Here is an 18,761-nt window from a genome sequence, read left to right as displayed (position 1 = left end):
GCAAATCAGAATATTAACAAGGCATGCATATTAGGCTTTCATTATATCACTACAATCAGCTCTGTTAATTATATACCTGTGAAAAAATGTGAAATAAACATGCAATTTATTGGGAAAAAAAGCTTATGTCAGGAATAAACTTATTATAAACCAATGATAATGATATTTATTTATAAGTAAATATAATGATATTTATTTATTTATTTGGTCAGGGATAAGCATATTACAGACCAATGATAATGATATTAATGAAGGAATATCAGGCTTAATGTCTAAGTTTGAATATAATAAGAAAGTTGGCACAGTGATTAAATCACAGTAATCATGATATGCTACTGCAACAAGATCTAAACAAATTAGGTAGATGAACTGAGAAGTGGCAATTGAAGTTTAATATTGACAAATGTAAGGTATTTCTTATAGGGAGCAGTAATCCCAGAGTAATGTACAAACTGTGTAGTATCACACTCAGGATTAGTGGAGAATGAAAAAGACCGGGGGGGTAACTGTGCAGTCAAATATGAAGTTCTCTCAGTAGTACAAACAGGCAGCCAGGACAGTTCATGGGGTTTTGTATTATATACCAAAATTTATTCCAGGAATGATAAGGTGATTATCCCATTGTATAAAGCAATAGTCAGGCCACATCTTGATTATTGCAAAGAGGTCTGGAGGCCTAATTTTAGGAAGAACATGGATCTGTTGGAATGGATACAGAGAAGAACAAGGTTGGTAAGAGGAACTGCAGCACCTGTGAGATCTGAGGTGTTTAAGGCTTTGAACAGACCGTGTAAGCTCAATGCTGATGGAATCCTTCCTCTTGCTTAGACTACATATGAGGGGACATAAATTCATACTAAGAAAGGATGATTGCAGGGTAGGTGTGTGGAAATTTGCCATCAGCTAGCAGGTGGTTGATTTTTTGAACAAACTCCCACCTGGTGTTACAGAGGTGGGTAGTTTGAATAAATTCAAGAAAGAACTGGACAAACTGTTAGAAAGGATGGACAGCTGACATGGAATTTTTTTTTTTTTTTTTGCTGATTCTGTATAAGCTTGCTTTCTTCATCATTTTCCACTAATACTAAATCTTGGTACCATTGACATACTTTAGAAATAACTTTAAAAGAAAACCATACAATAAAATAAAATATATATGAGGTTTGTCACAAAATTAATCAGACTGATTTCATAAAAAATTTTATTGTAAAATTTTCTACACCCAATGGTTCTGTCCTTTAAATTAGCTTCCTTGGAATGCTACACACTGCCTCTAATGCTCCTTCCATTCCTAGAAGCCTTCTTTTGCAAGGTCCTTCAGTGCATTGCTTACAATGCTCTGGATATTGTCAGTCATCCCAAAATGATATCTTTTCAGGCAATTCTTGATCTTTGGAAAAAGAAAAAAAAGTTGCACAGCAACAGATCTGAGAACCATGAGGCTGTGGGAGCACTGGAATGTTTTTGCAGGTCAAAAACTCCATAATAGATATTGCACAATGGCAGAGCATGCTGTAATGATGCAAAATTCAGTTTTTAGTCTTTTCAGGTCGTATGCACAGAAACCCTTTTACACAACTGTGCAGGGCCATCTTGGTGGAAAGATTGGTTGACAGTTTTACCTTGAGAATTGAACTCTTCATGCATCACTCTATGCTGATAAAAAAAAAACAGATGAACACAGATTTGATTTTGGATTTACTCATTTGTGCCTTCTTTGTGAATGGTAAATTCGAGGTGTGCCATTCTTCACTGTTTTTTTTTTTTTTTTTTCCCCTGGTTTCATCACCTGTTATCACTTGCTGAAGGAATTCTGGCTCGGTGTCAACATGATAGAGGTCAAGGCAGATGTTCTTTTGATTTTGTTCTGTTTTTCAGTGAGATTATTTGGCACCATTTTCACACAAATTCTGCACACACCTTAATGCTCTATTAAAATTTCATGGATGGGCTCAGTGCCTTTACCCTTTCCACAAAATCACCTCTGTTGTTGCTGAGACAAGTCTCCCTGCATGTAGTTCATTTTAAACAGCTTTACTTCCTTCCAAAAAGGCTTTGTGTCACTGCACATACATTCCTCAGAATAGTGGAGAATGTATGTGCAGGGGAAATAGTTCCATCCTGTCTATTTCCATTTACAAGATCTAACTGGAATAACTCACAATCCATTTGAACTTTTTCAAGAACATGGTTGAGTGGGTATCCGTATTTTTTCAAACCCACTGTAATTCTGCAAATTTCATTATTCCTGTCTACTACAGAATCAGAATGAGACCATGCACTATTAAATAATGTATGTACTGTGTAGATGTTCTGGGATATGCACTGATCTGCAATTTGAAATTATATGAAAAGTTCATATATGAAAAGGACCTTGCATTTTCAATTTGACTTAAGTTATGATATCAAAAAAATTTTTTTTTGATATCATATACTTAGATTTCAGTAAAGCTTGTAATAATGGTCTATACAAACAACTGCTATATAAATTGAAGCAGTGTGGAATTGGGAGCAAGTGACTATGGATAAAGGAATTGTTGAGTGGTAGGGGACAGAGAGTGGTTATTAACACTTTGGCTGTTGCCTATATTTGAAAGAATGCATCCTATGTACCATAATTTTTGGAATGTTGAGAAGCAACTCCTTTAATATTTGCCAAAAGAGAAATAATGGGTGAAAAGTAAAAGTCTGGAATTCAGAACTAAAAGCAAACTCTTACTATTGGGCTGAGCTGTAAATCAGAAAAAAAACTCAAAATAGTTTATTTCATGTATATAAAATAAATTCAACACAAACAATGAACAAATAAAAATGTGGATCAAGACTTCGCAGCACAATAGATGTTAAACAAAAACCAAGTATTTCTACAAATAGCAAAGAATTCAATGCTGATATTAAGCAGCAGTTAATTTCATGTGCCTTTACTTTTACAGCACTTATGACCACTTATGTGTCATGGCACTTCACTTGGGTGCTGTTTGATATGTTTAATGCACTAGAGACAGTGAACATGTTAATGGCTGGCTACTGCTCACCGTGGACTAATGTTATGAGTGTAGTCTCACAGGGTTTGTTGTTAATCCCTTAATGTTTTTAATATTCATTAATGATAGTCATATAAGCCTATCAAATTTAATATCTAAGTTTTCCAATGATGCACGGCTGGAAAGGGTAGTTAACGACAGTTATCAGGGTAGAATACTTCAACAAGACCTAGAAAAACTAAGCAGATAGGCTGAAAAATGACAATTCAGATTTGACAAATATAAGGTAATGCTTTTCAGTAGCAGTAATCCCAAAATAACATACCAAGTGTACAATAAAACATGAAGTTTTCTCTGAGCAGTGCATGCAGGCTGCTAGGACAAATCATGGAGTTTTATCAATTATATACAATGATATACATATTCATATGTACAAGAAAATGGTTAGGTCATATCTTGAATATTGCATACAGGTTTGAAAGCCTCATTTTAGATGTGCAGAAGCAGATGGTTTGAATAAATTCAAGGAACAATTACACAAATTCTTGGAGGGTAAGGATGGGTGAAGTGTGTGTGTGTGTTTTTTTTTTTTTTTTTTGGTTGATGACAAGCTTGCTTTCTTGCATCATTAGCCATTACTTCCAAAACACTACGTATAAATAGGTGAAGGCAAATTTCCATGTAGCTGTTCTGCAACCATCCTTTTTCAATTTAAATTTATGCTCTTTCATGTGTATTGTGTCAGAAAGCAGATGGCATCAGCATTTACTTTACTCAACCCTTTTAAACACCTCAATTTGGTCACCATGCAGGTACTAAGTTTCCAGACACAACAATGCAATTTAGAGAACCTCACCCTTTCTTGATAATAATGCCATTTTTTGTCACCAAATGACTGTTGCTCTTCTCTGCACTTTTTCCAACATAAATGTCTTTTCTAAAATAATGTTTCCAAATATGTACACAGTATTCAAGATGCGGCCTAATCACTGCTTTATACAATAGGATAATCGTCCCTTGTTGCTGCCAGCAAAGCAACTTTATGTCACTGATGGAATCTCCTGAATTATTCTAGCAGCTTGTCTGCATCGCTCAGAGAACTTCACTTCAGACTACGATTACAATTTTTATTGCAACTGCTCTGAGTTTGGTGCTACTAACTGTACTTATCAAAATTATACCTCAGGATACTGAGTACTTAAAGAAAAACATAACTGCCAAATTGAACATCATCTCTTTGGATGCCTTCACTGATTCTTTTCAGAAAGTTTTAGAATGGTGTAACAAGTGCATTCAATCAAGTGATTACTTTGAATAAAAGCCATTTTTCACTTTGTGTTCTTTTTATTGCCATGCCTCATATAAGATCTGCATACATACCTTCTAAAGATCACACATGAAAAATGTAGCTCTACATACATACTTTTGAAGAGATTAATGATATAGGTATTTTATGTTTGGTTTCTAAGTTTGCTAATGAAACCGAGGTGGTAGGATGATTAATCAAGTTATATTACTTCAACAAGATCTAGATAAATGGCAGTCGACTGCCATTTATCTAGATCTAAATCTTCATGCAGAATTTTGATGAAATGTCTCATTCATATCCAACTCAGCCATCATTCTGAGGGTCAAACAATGATCCACTGTCACAATTTCTGGAACTCTTGCAACTCTTTCCTCATTTCAAGAGATTGAAGGATGGACTCCCAAAATCATGACATGGAAAGTTAATGCTACTAATGAAATTGGTCGTTACTTAAAACCTGTCAGCCTACATGATAATCTCTGTGCCACAATCTGTTGGAGAAAGTTTAAACTACAACAAATCATTTCCATTTATTTTCAAGCTCATTGAACACGACACAAATAGTACCAGTCCGATAACTTCATTGCCACACCTCATACATGCATGTATGAATGAATGAATGAATGCAGATCTACATTTTTTGATGATATTTAAAATAAATTTGTAATAATGCATATATGTACATCATTTGAAATAATCCATTTATGTATGAATTGTCTTGAAATTTTTCAGTACAGGTTGCCATCACTAATTTATGTTTCCAATTCATAACATATAGCTTTCAAAAGATGAACAGGATGTTGTATATCTACTATTGTTGCCCAATTTTTGGCTCACTAAAGCTGAAATGGAAAAAAATTCTCCAGAATTTATAGATGGTTATATATGTTATGGCAGTTTTTGGGTAAGAATCCAAAAAAAAGTATCAAAGAATTACTGTATTTGATTATTTTAACAATAGAAAAAGAAATGAACCACACTGATCCACCCAAAAGTGAATAGCCCAATTATGAATAATTTTGGACAGGTTGCTGACGAACGGAATAAATACTTTTCATTAACATTTGCATATAAGTTTTTAGGGATTGAAATACCAGGAGTGCTTGATTGTCTGGGAATGAAATGATTTTATGACAACTGAAAGGAAGCCATAAGAGAAATTGAAGCACTAAAGGTAAATTTTCGTCCAAGTATGCAGACGATACGAAGGTTGTCAGGATTATTAATGACAGTTACGACAGTATGCTACAGCAACAGGATTTAGAAAAGTTGGGCAGATGGGCATACAGGTGGTAACTGAAGTTTAACATTGAAAAATGCAAAGTACTGCATATGGGTAGCAGTAAACCCAGAGTAAAGTACTAACTGGGTGGTACTACACTCAAGGTAGTGGAGAATGAAAAAGATCTGGGAAAAAGAATTGTGCAGTCAGATATGAAGTTTTCTGAACAGTGCAGATAGGCTGCCAGAGGAGCTCATGGGGTCTTGTCCATGATATATAGGAATTTTGCTAGCAGGGATAAAGAAGTGATTATCCCCTGGTATAAGGTATAGGAATTTTGCTAGCAGGGATAAAGAAGTGATTATCCCCTGGTATAAGGTAGTGGTCAGGCCACACCGTGAGTACTCCATACAGGTATGGAAGCTTCATTTTAGGAAAGATGTAGAGCTGCTGGAACAAGTACAGAGAAGGGCAATGAGATTGGTGAGGGGGAAAAAGGGTTGCTCTTAACAAGGCTTACATTCTGCAAATTGCAGTGTCTGGAGGCTAGGCACCTGAGTGGTAATCTGATTGAGGTATATAAGGCCTTGAATGGTTAGAGCAAGCTTAATACTGATGGGATTCTCCTCTCACTCAGATTACTCACCTGAGAGGGCATAAATTCAAATTGAGGAAAGACTTTTATATAATAGACGGGCATAAATTTGCCTTCAGACAGCAGGTGGTTGATTGCTGGAACAAACTTCCATCAGTCATTGCGGAAGTTGATAGCTTAAATAAATTCAAGGAAGAACTGGATGAACCTTTGGAGAGAATGGATAGGTGAAATGATAATTTTTTTTTTTTTTTTTTTTTGCTGATGCTGTATAAGCTTGTTTCTTGCACCATATGCCTCTACTAATGCTAAATAAAGCATTCCGTTTGTTACTTTCACACACACAGTGCTTGTACAGGAGCATGTGATTTTCAGCCTTTTTTTTAATAACAGCACCCCTAAGTAATTTATTTTGTTTTGCGGCACCCCTACTCAATTTTCGGCCTGTCAGATCCAATTCTCTCTCTCTCTCTCTATATATATATAGGCAGGCCTTGCTTAACGCGAGTTCGATTAACACGGTTTTCAGTTACCGCGATTGGAAAAAATGATACCACTTTTTACTTTACGCGATTCAAATTTCCAGTTAACGCGATCTTTTATTTCTGATAGTTGAAAAAGATTCGAATCGCGCACTAAATGTCTGACTGACAATAAACAAGCGTTTGTCCGCTTCCCGCCTCAGTGTGTTCCATCAACTAAGTAGACGTGTTACTTGTTTGTCTCCACCTAATAAAGTCACGTGCAGACATATTTAAAAATTCTAATTTTCTACCCCTGTTAATTATGGATAAAAGAAAGAGTGAAAAACAACGTGATTGTAATAAAAAAAACGAAAAGTTATTACTTTAGCTGATAAGCTTGAAGTTATTAAAAAACATGGACGTGGTGCAAACCATGCGAAAATCGTAAGAGATCTAGGATACAGTGAGTCTACCGTACGAACTATCTTGAGCCGTAAGAACGAATATAAAGAGAAAGGTAAAGTTTCATCATCATCTTTTGTCTTAAAAAATACCAGAAACAGAACTCTAATAATGATTGAAATGGAAAGTCTTTTATCAATTTGGATAGAAGATTGCAATCAAAAAAAAATTCCATTATCTAAGGACAATATTCAGAGCAAAGCTATTAACCTTTTTACTAAGCTCAAAGAAACAAAATATCAAGGGGAGACTGAAATGTTTGTTGCTAGTTCAGGGTGGTTTGGACGTTTCAAAAAAATCGGGCACGACTGCATAATGTTAAAGTAACAGGGGAAGCTGCTAGTGCTGATGAAGATGCTGCAGCCAAATTTCCTGCAGAATTGCAAAAAATCATTCAGGATGCTGAATACGACGATCGGCATATATTTAATGTAGACGAAACGGGCGTATTTTGGAAACGGATGCCAACTAAAACTTATTTGGCTGCAAATGAAGCATCACAACCTGGGTATAAAGTCTCAAAAGATCGACTAACACTTTTATTAGGAGGTAACGCTGAAGGTGATTTTAAATTGAAACCCATGCTTGTGTACCGTGCACAAAATCCTAGGGCTTTAAAAGGATACAGCCATCGCACTCTTCCAGTCATTTTTCGTTCAAATAAAAAAGCATGGATGACCAAAGCCCTATTTGAAGACTGGTTTACGTCTTATTTCTGTCCAACAGTTGAAGCCTATTGCAAGAAAAATAATCTTACTTTTAAAGCTCTGTTGCTTTTAGATAATGCACCTGGACATCCTTCTGCACTTGGTGACTTAAATGAAAATGTGAAAGTTGTTTTTTTACCGGCGAATACGACTTCGTTATTGCAACCCATGGACCAGGGGACGATTGCAACTTTCAAGGCTTACTATCTCCGCAGAACCTTTGCACAGGCACTTGAAACTATAACAGGAGATAATGCAATTTCTGTACCAGAATTTTGGAAAAAATATAACATACGATTGGCCATTGAAAACATTCATGCAGCATGGGAAGAAGTGACAGCCAGCAATATGAGAGCAGTTTGGAAGCATCTTTTACCCCGCGCAAACGATTTTACTTGCTTCAAAGATGCAGTTCAAAAAGTTATTGAAGACATAACTAATATTGGTAATGAACTTGGTTTCAAAGGCTTGGATGCGGCTAACGTTTGAGAATCACTGAATTCGCATTTAGAACAGCTAAGTGACAATGATCTCCTTCAAATAGAGCAACAGCGTGCGCACGAAGAAGCTGAAGAAAAAGAGTGTGAGCCAGATGAAAATGTTACCTCAAAGGAGATAACGGTAAAAGAACTAGGCGAAATCTTTCGTATCGCAGAGAACCTTAAACAAAAGGTAATGGATGTTGATCCTAACATCGAAAGAAGCATGTTATTTCGCCAGGGCCTAGAGAAGCTTGTTGTCGGCTATCGGAAATTGTATGATGAAAAAACGAAAGCCAAAACTGTTCAAACGACTGTGTTCAAATATTTCTGTAGCAAATAGTTAGTTTCTCCATTATATATTTTGAACAATAAACATTTAATTCTATAATTTTTATTATCTTTTACATGGCATGCAGTTAAAAAGTTATTTAAAAGGTATTATTTAAAAGTTATTTAAAATTCTTTATGGACATTCCAGAAGGTCAAGTACCAATTATAATTTTTCCTATTGGTTATGATATTTGATTAATGCGTTTCCGTTTTGCGCGATGCGCTCGTGGGACGAATTAATCGCGTTAATCGAGGCCCGCCTATATATATAAAATAGTGAAAAATATGTTATATGATAGTTATTACAATAATATAATTATAAAAATTATATATATATATATATATATATATATATAGAGTATATAATAATTTTATTCTTTATATAGAGGTACTAAGTAAACATTAATGATAGATCACCACAAAATTAAAAAGATACTGTACACTTTTTTTTATAATGAAATAAATATATAAATTAAAAAAAAAAAAGTTTAAGTAACTTAAACCCAAATTACATGTTGTGTAAGAATGGATTGGTAAAATTTGGGAATGGCTGATACAAGATTGTAGTTTGCACGTGTGGAGAACATTTTTGAGTATCTGTGAGGAAGAATGGGTTGGCATCAAGATCTTTCTGATTCAAATGTGGAATGACTGTGGGGAAAGACATGAAGGTGCCAGTATCTCAACAACAGCCGACATGGTTAAGTGCTCTTGTTCTGTGGTGTCATGAGTCTACCGCGACTGGCTCAACAGCGGTAAAACAACCAGCCAAAGGTTATTCATGGGAAAGCCACATGTGGTCAATGTTCATGATGAGCATCGTGTATCTTATGTCATAACACACCAGTGATGTTGCACAGTGGCCCAGCTCACCCAGTACAACATGGAAATCGCAACACCAATATCCACATGGACTGGACATTATGCATTGGACATTAGATCATACAGACTTCCTTGGGCAATGAGTACTCATTCTCACTGTGCGACACAAGAAATTGCACCCTGCATGGGCATGCCAACACTAACACTGGACTATAGACATGGAAATCTGTCATTATGGCGTGATGAATTCTGTATCCAAATCTATCATGCACATGGGCATATCTGGCAATTGCAGACATGACAATCCATGTCTGCAATATCAGGATACCTGCCCACCCAGCGATGAAGGGGCAACAAGCCTTGAAACAGTGCCATCTGGGTGGTGGTGCCCATTGAGAATAAGTAACAACAGTCTTCTCGTTTAGTGAAGCGTTACTTATTCGAGGTAATACTCAAATAAGTAACGTTGCAATACATTGCAACTCGTTGTGAAGGATGAGCACAATATGATATACAGATAAAATGATGTGCTTTCATACTACAAATGTAGTTTTTTCGTTTAAGAGTTTTCTATGGTGTATTTACACCAATTTATGTTTCGAGAAGCCGTGCTGGTCAACTGCTATCTATGTGTCTGCAGCCATTGGCAAAGATTAAATCATATTCTCGACGCGGACATTGCCTCTGGTCAACCTGTTTTATACTGTAAGCACCCTAATAGAGAATTAGGAGAGAGTTATTTTCCTTTATTCCGGAAATTCATCAGTTGTTTCGAAGAAATGAGTCATCTACACTTTCACTAAATTTCACCTGTCTCTGTTTACATGGTAGATACAAGTGATCCCTAAATGAGTTTTGTTTTAGCTGCTGTACAAGTAACATTACAGTGTCTAAGAGGAAATCTTTGAGCGTAGTGTGAAAAAGTTGAAGTGTTTAATAGTATAGATCAGAGCATTAAGAAAAAAGAAGAAAGAAATTGCTTTAAAATTTGGTATTCCTGCCAGTAGTGTGTTAACCATTCTGAAAAACTGTGTTTTGATTTTCAAACTGTTTTAGGAAATGGGACCCAGTCAGAGGTGTACAAAATTATGCCTTTGTGAAGATGTAGATGAAGCAGTTTAAGTGGATGAAGTTGATTTAAAACCAAAACGTGCCAATATCAGGGCCATAATAAAAGAAAAAGCCATGGAGTATGCATCTTTTCTGGGGCATAAAACATTTCAACCAAGTTCTGGTCGGTTGGACAAATTTAAAAAGTGCCATGGCTTACTCGAAAAAGTTATTTCTGATGAAAGTAGAGTTACAAATCTCATTGGAAAGAAACAGTTTTGAAAAAAAATTATGGAGGACTACGGGCCCAAAGATATATTCAACGTGGATGAAACAGGTCTATTTTTTAAATGTTTTCTGAATGAGATACTGGCTTTTAAAGGTGATAAACATTTAGGTGGTAAAAATAGTAAGGAGAGAATTAGTCTTGGTTGTTGCAACTATGGCTGGTAATGAAAAACTGAAGCTTTTGGTAACAGGCAGAAGTAAACAGGAGAGACTGCTTCTACAAGGATGGGATACACTTAAACAGAAAAATTGCAAGAATATTTGCTGATGCTATTGAGGCAGTGTTGGTGGGTCGGAAAACTGCTAGCTTGGGTGGATACACGGACTAATAGATTAACAGTAGTCACTGGCAGAGGTGCAAGTGATTCTTGTACTGCTTCTATTGGAATGAGCAACAGCCTGGAAAACAAGGTTAGGTTAGGTTAGGTGCAGGGGATTCCAGAGACTGCTGGGAGTCATTGCGAAACATGGAAATACACAGGCTATATTTGGGTAGCTAAGAATTAGCATTAGTAGAGGCATTTGATGCAAGAAAGCAAGCTTATGCAGCATCAGCCAAAAAAAAAAAAAAAAAACCCACTTCCACTTCACCCCTCTTTTCGTTCAAAATACCTGTCCAGCTGAGCCTTAAACTTATTTAGGCTATCAACCTCCACCACAAGGGATGGAAGTCTGTTCCACCAACCAACTACCCGCTGGCTAAAGGCAAATTTCCACACGTCTATCCTACATCTGTCTTTCCTCAATTTGAATTCATGCCCTCTCAGATGATTTTTCTGAGCTAGAGGAAAAATCCCATCAGCATTGAGCATGCTTAAACCATTCAAGGCTTTATACACCTCTATCAGATCACCTCGCTGGTGCCTAGTCTCCAGACACTGTAATTTGCAAAATTTAAGCCTTTCTTCGTAAGAGCACCCCTTTGTTCCATTCACTAATCTTGTTGTCCTTCTCTGTACTTGTTCCAGCAGCTCTACATCCTTCTTGAAATGAGGCCTCCAGACCTGTATACAGTACTCTAGGTGTGGCCTGACCATTGCCTTATACAATGGAATAATCACCTCCTTATCCCTGCTGGAAAAATTCCTGTATATCATTGACAATACTCCATGAGCTACTCTTGCAGCCCATCTGCACTGCTCAGAGAACTTCATATCTGCCTGCACAACCACCCCCAAGTCCCTTTCATTCTCTACCACTGTCAGTGTAGTACCACAGAGTTGATACGTTGCTCTGGGGTTGCTGTTTCCCATATGTAGTACTTTACATTTGTCAATGTTAAACTTCATTTGCCACCTCTCAGCCCATCTGCTCAACCTTTCCAGATCCTTTTGCAGCAGCATAGTGTCAGTAGTGTCCTTGACAACCCTGCCAACCTTTGTATTGTCTGCAAACTTGGACATTAAGCTTGATATACCATCATCAATATCATTTATAAATACAGAAAACAATAATGGACCCAACACTGAGCCCTGAGGGACTCCACTAATAACATTAGTCCACGATGAGCAGTGTCCATTGATTACCACTCTCTGTTTTCTCCCCCTCAACCACCCCTTTATCCATAGCAGCAATTTGCCTCCAATGTCACACTGCTCCAATTTGTGTAGCAGTCTTCCATGTGCAACAGTATCAAAAGCCTTTCTAAGATCCAAGTATATAATATCAAAGTTATTCCCTACATCCAGTTCTTTTGTGACTGCATCATAGTATCCAATCAAGTTGGTCAGGCAAGACTTCCCCTTAACAAAACCATGCTGTGTCTGAGCTATAACTGAAGTCCTGTCTAAATGATCCTGCAGTGCTTCTTTAACCAGTGCCTCCATTAATTTTCCTGGAACAGAAGTTAAGCTCACAGGTCTATAATTACTTGTTTCAGCCTTTGATCCTCCTTTGTGAATTGGGGTCACATTTGCACATTTCCAGTCTATGGGTACCTCCCCTGAGTCCAAAGAAGCTCTCATAATTATGGCTAAGGGTTTGCTTACTTCCTTTGCTGCCTCCTTTAATGGACCCAACAGGTGCATGTATACTTGCGTGTACACCAATGATAGGAGTTCAGTAAATAAATTTGATGAATTTGAGATGTTGGTCAGAACATTAAATGCAGATATTGTCCAGATATCAGAGACCTTGTGTCACACAGATATAAGGAATACAGAACTGGAATTTGGGGAGTACAATGTGTACATAAAGATTAGACAGAATAGGAAAGGAGTAGTTATGCTATTGGTTAAGAAACACATGAAATCCAAGGAAGTACAGCCAGTCAACATGGCTGGACAATGTAGTGTCGATTCAGTTTGGTCCGTAGCCGAGTGGGCAGGAGCGGGAGTGCAGTAGCACACGCTCCTTGAGTAGACCGGGGTTCAAGCCCCTGACTGCTGAATACGGTCGATCTGCCAACCCGCACTGGACCAACGTGGCAGATTATGGTCCATTTCCCTCAGCATGAATTGTTGAGGAGGCTTCCATCCTGCAGTGGGTTGATAATGTCTGCACTTTACTTTTATACGCCTAATGACTCTGATGAGTATAATAAACAGCTGTACAGAGAAATAGAGTGGGCCAGTAAATCAGAGTGTCTTATAATGGGGGATTTTAATTTCACAGATATTAACTGGAATTTGTGGGTTGGTCACTATAATAGGGGATTTTAATTTCGCAGATATTGACTGGAATTTGTGGGTTGGTCACTAACACTGGCAAAGGCTTTTGTGGATTTATTGGATGATTGCTTTCTACAGCGGCATGTTCAGGAGACAACTAGAGGGAGTAATACTCTTGATCTGATTATCAGTAGTGATTATGCATGCATTAAGAATCTGCAGATAAAGGAACCACTAAGTGGCAGTGGTCACAGTATGCTGAAGTGGGATTTACTCAAAGAGGTAACTACTATCAGGGGTAAAGGGAAGGATTTTTGCTTTTGTAAAGGTGACTACAGTGGGACCAACTGATGATGTTACCAACAGCAAATTCAAAATCGGAAGCATTCAAAGAATTAACCTTGGAAGCTACTAGGCTTTTCAAACCAACTAAGAAATACCGTTTAAGGTTTAGGAGTAAATGGATGTTAGATAAATTAATGAGACGTAGCAGAGAAGAAAAATGCATGGGATACATATAAATTAACAGGTGGCATGGAACCTATGATAGATATAAGCTGGTCTGTAACCAAGTCACAAAGGAGATTAGCCAGGCAAAGGCAAATTATGAAAAATTTTTGGCAAAGGATGCAAAGAAAAACAGCAAAGAATTCTTTACTTATGTAAACTCTAGAAGGAAGGGGATGAATCAGATTGGTCCACTTGATATCAATGGTTCAACTGTTGATGATCCTGCTCAGGTAGCTAACAAACTAAATGAGTATTTTGCATCTACATTCACACATGAGGAGTTATTCAGAAAGGGGAATGCCAGAGGTGAATTAAACTCTGGCAGTGAGCTAGATGATTTTGTAATAACTGAGAGCAAAGTGGAGGAGAAATTGTTGCAGATAAATATAATGCACCTGGATGGGATCTATCCAGTTATATTAAAGGAGGCAGCAAAAGAAGTAAACAAACCCTTAGCCATAATTATGAGAGCTTCCTTGGACTCAGAGGAGGTACCCATGAACTGGAGATGTGCAAATGTAACCCCATTTCACAAGGGAAGATCAAAGAGCGACAAGTAATTACAGACCTGTTAGTTTAACTTCTCTTCCAGGAAAATTAATGGAGGCACTGGTTAAAGAAGCACTGCAGGATCATCTAGACAAGACTTCAGTTATAGCTCAGACACAGCATGAATTTGTTAAGGGGAAGTCTTGTCTGACAAATTTGATTGGATACTATGATGTGGTCACAAAGGAATTGAATGCAAAGAATAACTTTGATATCATATACTTGGATTTTAGGAAAGCTTTTTGATATTTTTGATACTGTGGCATATGGAAACTACTCTACAAATTGGAGCAGTATGGCATTAAGGGCAAATTGCTGCTTTGGATAAAGGGATAGTTGAGTGGGAGAAGACAGAGTGGTAATCAATGGACACTGCTCTTCGTGGACTAATGTTACTAGTGGAGTCCACCAGGATTTGGTGTTGCATCCATTGTTGTTTTCTGTATTTATTAATGCTATTGACGATGGTATATCAGGCTTAAAGTCCAAGTTTGCAGACAATACGAAGGTTGGCAGTGTTGTTAATGACACTAATGACAGTACGCTGCTGCAACAGGATCTAGAAAAGTTGAGCAGATGGGCTGAGAGGTGGCAAGTGAAGTTTAACATTGACAAATGTAAAGTATTGCATATGGGAAGTAGTTTTTTTTTTTTTTTTTTTGATTTGGTAGTTGTTGGCGCATCGGCTTCTGTGGCCATATTGCACCTCCCAAGGTTTTTGCAGTACTTTGATCCAAGCCCGAGGCAGGAATCGAACCCGCGACCTTTGGGTTGCCAGGCAGGTACTTTACCCACTCGGCTAGCCCGGTCGGCATGGGAAGTAGTAAACCTAGAGTAACATATAACTGTGTACTACACTGACAGTGGTAGAGAATGAAAAGGACCTGGGGTTAATAGTGCGGGCAGATATGAAGTTTTCTGAGCAGTGCAGACAGTGTGAAGAGTAGCTCATGGTGTCTTGTCAATGATATACAGGAATTTTTCTAGCAGGGATAAGGTGATAGCACCTTGTATAAGGCAATGGTTACGCCACACCTTGGGTACTCTATACAGGTCTGGAGGCCTAGTTTTAAGAAGGATGTGGAGCTGCTGGAACGAGTACAGAGAAGGGCAACAAGATTAGTGAATGTAACAAAGGGTTGCTTTTACGAAGAAAGGCTTAAGTTTTGCAAATTATAGTGTCTGGAGACTAGGCACCTGGAGGTGATCTGATTGAGGTGTATAAAGCCTTGAATGGTTTGAGCATACTCAATGCTGATGGGATTCTTCCTCTTGCTCAGAATAATTGCCTGAGAGGGCATAAATTCAAATTGAGGAAAGCTGTAGGATAGTATGTTATTTGTGATTTGGTTTTTAGAAGCATTAGCAACTAAGGCCATATTGCTACGAGAATATGCGGTGGTCATTCCCTGACATTTCCGCATCCTCCGTATTTGGTGGTGACGGGCTCTAACCACGGTTTAATCAAGAAGCATGTGCTACGCATTGCTGCTCCTTTCCATCTGGCTACAGAGGTGCCTTTGTAGGATAGATGTGCCTTTAGCCAGTGGATTGTTGATTGCTGGAACAAACTTCCATCTGTCATTGTAGTTGATAGGCTTAAATAGATTCAAGGCAGAACTAGACAAACATTTGGAGCAAGTGGATGGGTGAAATAAGGTTTTTTTTTTTTTGGCTGATGCTATATAAGCTTGCTTTCTTGTATCATGTGCCTTTACTAATGCTAACCTCGATGTTTCAAAGGAGTGAAGTCATTAGATTTGGACTAAACTACAAAAAAAATTTGGATGACAAGTGAAATTTTTGAGCAGTGGATTTTAAATTTCAATAGAAAGATTAGGAAAAAAAAAACAAACAAAAATTGCACTGATTGTAGACAACTGCCCTGCCTACCTTCACTTGGTAATTTCGAAACTTACAAGTGTGAAGCTTGTTTTCTGCCCTCCGAATACCTGGTCTAAATTGCAGCCAATGGGCCAAGGATTTGAAAATGTGCTGCCAAAGATGCATATTGATAAAAGTTGTACTGAGAATAGAAACCAACCAATCAACCTATAGATGTGTGGATGTGCCTATCAGAGTTCGCGAAAGTGTGGAGTCAAGATGTGATGGAAACAACGATAAGAATTGTTTTGCAAAAGCAGGTTTTGCTAAAACACTAATTAACAGCGATGAACTACTCCAAGACATTGAGCATTCTTGGGAAGAGTTCCGAGCAATGTTTGATCACTGGAGAAATTGTTCTTGACAAATGTTTAGGAGTTGATAATGATGTCATAGTAGCTGAATATCCAAGTAACTCCAACATTTTGGAGAGTTTTTTTTTTTTTTTTTTTTTTTGATTTGGTAGTTGTTGGCGCATCGGCTTCTGTGGCCATATTGCACCTCCCAAGGTTTTTGCAGTACTTTGATCCAAGCCCGAGGCGGGAATCGAACCCACGACCTTTGAGTTGCCGGGCAGGTACTTTACCCACTCGGCTAGCCCGGTCGGCTTTTGGAGAGTATTCAATGAACTAGATACAATATTGACAATGAGTTGGATGAAAGTGAGAATAACATGTAAGTAGTCATTTCTTAATATGTATGTATTGATAAATTAATTGTTTTAAAATGTTAGAAAATTTATTCATTCCCACTTATTTCTGATTTTTTCCCCATCTTTTAAATTTTAAATTTCTGAATGTTGAATTGCAGTATTTTTCATTGTTGAAAAGGTCATATTTCTTTATAATGAAATTTTTCAAGGGAACAATTGATTTCGTTATATAGAGGTCCAACTGTAGTTGGTTACTATTACATATGAAAATTGTTGTATAAATTGCAGCATGTGTGGCATGAAACAAGTTTCTACTTATGGATAAAGGGATAATTAACTATAAGAGACAGAGAAAGAAGTTATAAATGGCTACTGCTCTTCATGCACAAATGTTATGAGGGGTCCCATGGGGTTCAACACTTGGCTCTCTCACTGCTTGCAATATTTAATAATATCATAATAATATTTAATAATATTAATAATATCAGTGTAGGTATTTTATGTTTAATGTCTAAATTTGCTGATGATACATTAAAGTACACTAACTCGAGATAAACTATATAATATACACTATATATAAATATTATAAATACTATATATTTATATGATATACGAGAAATATATGCTCATATATATTTCAGGAAAGCTTTTGATACATATAAAAGACTGCTGAACAAATTGAAGCATTGTGGCATTAAGGGCAAGTCACTGCTATGGAAAAATGGTTGAGTGGGAGAACACAATGGTTATCAATGGACACTGCTCTTTATGGACTAATGTTATTAATGGAGTCCAAAAGGTCTGGTGCTGGGCCCCTGTTGTCGTCTATATTTATTAATGATACTGATGAAGATATATCAGGTTTAAAGTCCAAGTTTACAGATGATACAAGGGCTGGCTGGGTGGTTAATGACAGTAATGATGGTATGTTGCTGCAACAAAATCTAGAAAAATTAGGCAGATGGGCTGGGAAATGGCAGTCGAAGTTTAACATTGACAAATGCAAGGTACTGCATATGGGTAGCAGGAATCCCAGAGTATATACTAAATGTGTGGTACTACACTAAGGGTAGTGGAAAATGAAAAGCACCTGGGAGTAACTATGCAGTCAGTATGAAGTTCCCTGAGCAGTACAGACCTGCCAGGGCAGCTCATGGGATTTTATCAATGATATACAGGAAGTTTGCTAGCGGGGGTATGAGATGATATCCCACTGTATAAGGCAATGATCTTGAGTACTGCATACAGTACAGGAACTCCCCGACTTAATAATACTTGATTTACGCAAATTCGACTTTACACAAGTTTTTGCTGGCCAGTGAAAACTGAAAATAATATGGAAACTTATTTTGCATCTGTAGGGATAAATGGGGGTATTGTGAAAATATCGTAATGTGAACCCAATAACATTTTTTTTTTGTAATTCGTTCCAGGTCCTTGGAAGTTGAAAATTTCACTATATTACTAAGCTATTTATCTGTCTACAAGGTCATATTTATAATGGAAATTGCACTACACTTTCATCATTATCATATGTCCTGTTATAAGAATCAATTTTGAATGCCTTTGTGATATTTTTCTAAAGCATGTTTCTGGAGGTCACGACCAAAAAACAATAATAACAATTTGCACTTGCTGGTTTATTGGGCTTTTCTGTTAGCACAATCTATTATAAACGGATAGTAAACTCTATCTTATTGCATTTGCGATAATAAGATAACAAGAATTCTGTGTTTTTTTTACATTATGGTGAAATGTGTTCCCCTTCACCGAAATCTTCAGTCATAAAAAAAACAATTTTTCAGAAACTTCCTTTCATTCCTATTTACGTATTACAATTAT

The 18,761-nt window shown here is 37.2% G+C and overlaps 1 protein-coding gene across 7 annotated transcripts in view; it reads right to left on the bottom strand.

Moving 5' to 3' along the window:
• LOC150085990 (protein GUCD1) overlaps positions 1-18,761 on the bottom strand; it is a 272,649-nt gene that overhangs the window by 174,871 nt on the left and 79,017 nt on the right. The gene's annotated exons all lie outside the window — the stretch shown is intronic.

The sequence above is a fragment of the Mastigoproctus giganteus genome, chromosome 5, assembly GCF_048544385.1.
Source record: "Mastigoproctus giganteus isolate SK-2022 chromosome 5, ASM4854438v1, whole genome shotgun sequence".
NCBI lineage: Eukaryota > Metazoa > Arthropoda > Arachnida > Uropygi > Thelyphonidae > Mastigoproctus > Mastigoproctus giganteus.
Note: the sequence above shows the minus strand (reverse complement) of the source record. Positions and strands in the feature narration are given on the sequence as shown.